At 45.8% G+C, this 4,519-nt stretch overlaps 1 long non-coding RNA gene across 1 annotated transcript in view; it reads right to left on the minus strand.

Annotated features, from left to right (window-relative positions):
• LOC110403012 overlaps window positions 1-974 on the minus strand; it is a 61,970-nt gene extending 60,996 nt beyond the window's left edge. Inside the window, exon 1 of the long non-coding RNA XR_002441457.1 lies at window positions 810-974. This is a non-coding gene — a long non-coding RNA (uncharacterized LOC110403012). The remainder of the gene's footprint in view (window positions 1-809) is intronic.

A 4,519-nucleotide genomic window follows, 5' to 3' on the forward strand; every position in this document is an offset into this window, starting at 1 on the left:
TCTTTCAGTCAGAATGGTACACCTCAATACTGCTAAATGAAAGCTGCAGCCTCAAAACGTCTCAGCAGAGATCCACAGCTCCCTGCGTTTTAGCTCTTTAGCCCCACAGAGGAGCACGTGGCATCTGAATTACGCTCCCAGGGCCCCTTTGTGCCCTAGACACCACTATGTGCTGCAGCTGGTGAGCCACAAAAGCCCACTCACCACACAAGGAGCCCTGCAGAAGGCCCCCCTAGAACATAATCCCGTTGTAGCGGGGCACATTAGGACCAGTTGTCACCGCTCAGCATGGAGCCCAGAAGTAAAATAACACCAGCACGCCCTCCCATGCTCTCCTCCCCCTTTGGCTTATTAGTTATCTCTGATGTTCAGGACTGCCTGCTGCTACCTCACTCCAGCAGCAATTAAGAGGAATGCCCAAGAACACAACAGGAGCCTCTTAAGGTTGTCAGTGGGAAATGCACAGAACACAGATTTCTCTGAAGTGCTTTTTCTCCTGGCTACAAAGACAGAGACCTTCCTATGTAACTTGAAAAGCCTCCTAGACTACCTGAGCCAAGAAGAAAAGAGATTCTTTGAATGAACGCCCCTGTTTTATACACATTTTCTTCACTTACTCCACATTAACCAGTGTTTTTCCTCTGGCTGTCTCTGCTACCTGCAATACACAGGTATACTAGCAAAGAATACCTGCATTGCAGCCCTTTCCCCCAACTCAATCCTCCAATATGATGATATTTTACATGAGGATTCCCAGTTCCTCCCTTTCTCATTGTGCCCAGACTCCCACATGAGAACATTACACTCACCTTTTCCTACCTCAGCAGCCAGCTGCTCCCCACTCCCAGAGGCAGGCAGTCAAACAGGCAGAACACTCGCCTACACAACTGACAAAGTTCTCCTCAAATAAAAGAAGGAAAGACAGAAATAAAACCTTCAGAGAAGCAGAAAAGCCTACAGGAAGGCGAGGCCAGCCAGGCTGCAGGCCCAGCTGGAAACTACCACACCCAGCACAGATGCAATTTATCTGTCTCTGAGCCTAAGCAGCAGAACTTAAGGCACCTGTGGCACTTCAATAACAGAAAATGAATACACCTGTTGATAGGGGGTTAACAACCTTGCAAGGATTTTGAATTTGGACTCGTAGGTCCCAGTGTATCTGTCCTCTTGAGGATCTAAGCCCAAGTACAGAAAGGAGGGAAATAAGTCTTTGTTAGGCACCGCTGCTCCCTTCATTCCTTAAGTATTACTTACTTAGGGTTTGGTGCAAACAAGAATGAAAGCCCAGTCCCTCAAGAAAGGCCCAGCACCAGCCTTGTCCTGTGTGCAGTGACCCTGACAACTGCACAGCACCAATTTTCAGTCAGAGATGATGGATTAATCAAGGCTGATTTGAGCCAGCTGCACTCCATCAGGGTCTTTGCTCTGATCTTCATGCTGCAGTAACTTTCCATCTTAGCTCGTTCTGTGGGGTGAGGCTGTTAAGACAGCCAGCTGCCCTTTGCCTCCCTTCTGCCACAAATGAAATAATTTTAAAAAAGCAATTTTTACTAATACTACCAAGGTAATTTGTTACAATAGTGAGAAGACTGACAAGACCCAATTTCTGTCAAATGTTTTTGTGCACACGCATCCACATGAGTTGGGGCTTCAGAATCTGATCTACCCCGCAAAGACCAGCAGACCAAGGAACAGGAGGAGACACGCTCCTGTTGCTGCTTGCAGGCACGCTGGTTCTTTGAAGCGTGCATTCATTCCTCACACAACAAACCATTTTGCATTACAGTCAAGCCTGTCGTTTAACTACTTGCCTCTCTCAGAAAACACCTGAGGTACAAATGCCTCCCTGCTGCTGCAGCTCCACGTTACTGCGTGCGGCAATGCTGCCAGCAAGCTGGGGTTAGCAATCACCTCCCTGACACACAAGTTTAGAGAATTACCTCCTGCATGGATCCTGGCGATCAGCAGCACTTACCAGCCACTAAATTAAGCTGTTTGCTGGCCTCCTTGCACGGGCTCTAATTTATGCCATTCTCTGCAGGGTAGCATATAAAAGTACCAGCACTGAAGCTGACTGGGACGCAGCACTGTTAAAGCAGCTGCAGCACTGCTGCATCCAAGAGAGCAGCTTCATTTCACCCAGTGGAGGACCTCAGCAGCTTTCCTGAACTGAACACACACACAGCCAGCAAACCTCTGTACGTATCCCCATCCTCACATGTCAGCAACGCTGCCCGAGCAGATCCACTGACAGTTTCAATATTGGGCTGCATCTATACATGCAGAAACAGCTCAGGCCCTCCACGGCCAACTCTTTTCAGCTTTCCAGGTTCCTCCAGAAAAGCTTTAGAAAGTTCAGACAGACAAATGTTGTTATAAAATCATTATAATAGTAAACTATAAGAAGCTACTCAAACAACTTAGGTAAAAAATAATCAGGAGTATGCGACAGGGTGGAACAGACTAATACAGCGGAGGTTTAGGTTTGATGTTAGGAGGAAGCTTTTCACACAGAGGGTGGTGACGCACTGAAACAGGTTGCCCAAGGAGGTTGTGGATGCCCCGTCCCTGGAGGCATTCAAGGCCAGGCTGGACGTGGCTCTGGGCAGCCTGGTCTAGTGGTTGGTGACCCTGCACTCAGCAGGGGGGTTGAAACTCAATGATCTTTGAGGTCCTTTTCAACCCAGGCCATTCTATGATTCTATGAATACAAACCTGTTCAAATGCTACAGTCATAGAAGTTAGTTTGAAACACATGATGCTGACTATGCAACGGCAATGAAGGAGCATCAGAAGGCTCATAATAAAAAGAAAAAAAGCCATTAAAACGATGGCTTCCACTAGCAGAATTCAAGCTATGGGACATCATTGATCACTCCTAAGGGAGGGCTCCATCCTTTGTGATCCCAGTAGGGATCAGCAGAAAGAAATGAGGATACATATGGGACCCAACATCCATTCCCTCTGATGTGAAAAGACATGATGTGTTCAACCTCCCCTAGAGCATTAACGTGCCTACCCTGCTCCTTTCTTGTGCCATTTGACTGGAGGTGAGCCAGTTCATTGGCATCAGTCTTCATGACAAACTTTTGAATAAGCTTATCATGGTAGAAATGGCTGCGGTCCATTTCTCTCCAGTATTTGTTATTTCAGGCAGGGTACGGGAATAAGGTATTGATTACACGCAGTTCTCATTTGAAATAGACTTCTCAACCATGAAGGGTAGAGATGTTTTAATCTAAACAAGAGTTTAGCTTTCATGATACATGATAGCAGTTTCTAGGAAAAAAAAACCAACATTTTACCAAGCCACTGTACTGTATCCCAGTTTGGCCCTTGGGTCCAGCACTACGAGCCAACACCTGAGCAAATCCCGAGTCCCAGCAGACATACTGAATCCCAACTAGTCACTTAGTCATGCTGTGCCTCCTTCTCCTCATGGGAATAATGCACAGCTACTTCACTGGAGTAATGCAAAGCTGATTTCATTAGCATTCACAAACTGCTGCCTGCTCAGCAGAGGGAAGTATTAGGGAAATGCCAAGATTCTCTACTGCTGGGCTTCTCTCCTAGCTCTTTTCATAAGTTATTTCCTACAAGGCATGCAAAAATGTCTTAGAACCTTCTTAATCAAGAAAGCAAACATATCCTCATCTTCCAAACACAGGCTTGTAATTATGTGAGAATGAGGCAGAAACAGCACTTACGTGCATTAACATTGACATGATCAAGAGATAACAGTGCCATTAATATATCCTCTTGGAATGGACCATTTGCAGACAGGCAAACCGTCAGAAAATCATGAGTGGAGCTCATTAAGCTTTTTTTTTTTCAAGATGAATGAAACAAAGAGGATGCTTAAAGAATGCTGCAGTAACTGAAGGGAGGAAGGAGACAGTGATCTTTTAATGCACTGAAGGCTTCTAAACTATCCATCCAAATGGAGCCATGGCCATCAAGTCTGCAGAGCAGCCATGTGACAGACTGACAGGCAGCTGTAAATAACTGGCTCACCTTGTACGACCTCCTTCAGCTCCTTCAGGCAGAAAAAATCCCAGTCAGATAAGACAATAGAGCACGTGCCCCCCAGTAATTGATCCTAGCACCCAGAAACAGTACAGGATCAGGAAGGTAAACGGCTTGCACCCATTGCCTCTTGCCCCATCATCGTGCTCCTCCTCCTCCATGGTCTCCAACCAGGCAGTTGCAGATGGCAGTGACATCTCACCAAACCTCATCTTCCTGCTCATAGCTTAGATAGTGAAGAGTTATAACTTCTAGTGCTGTTCAAATTACATGAACCTATATAAAAGAGGCTGGAATTCTCATTTTGGAGAAGACTGTAGCATCCACAACTCCAATATTGTAACCACAAGTGACCGTTCTCTTCCAAAAGCTTTATATTTGAGAGATCTTTCTCTGCGTGACATGCGAGACAGAGCCCTTTCATTTTAGCAAGGTTAAGATTGGATTAGGTTAAACAAATCCAAAGCACTTGGATCTTTTTCTAAAACAAATT

This window comes from Numida meleagris, chromosome 8 (assembly GCF_002078875.1).
Source record: "Numida meleagris isolate 19003 breed g44 Domestic line chromosome 8, NumMel1.0, whole genome shotgun sequence".
NCBI classification, from domain to species: domain Eukaryota; kingdom Metazoa; phylum Chordata; class Aves; order Galliformes; family Numididae; genus Numida; species Numida meleagris.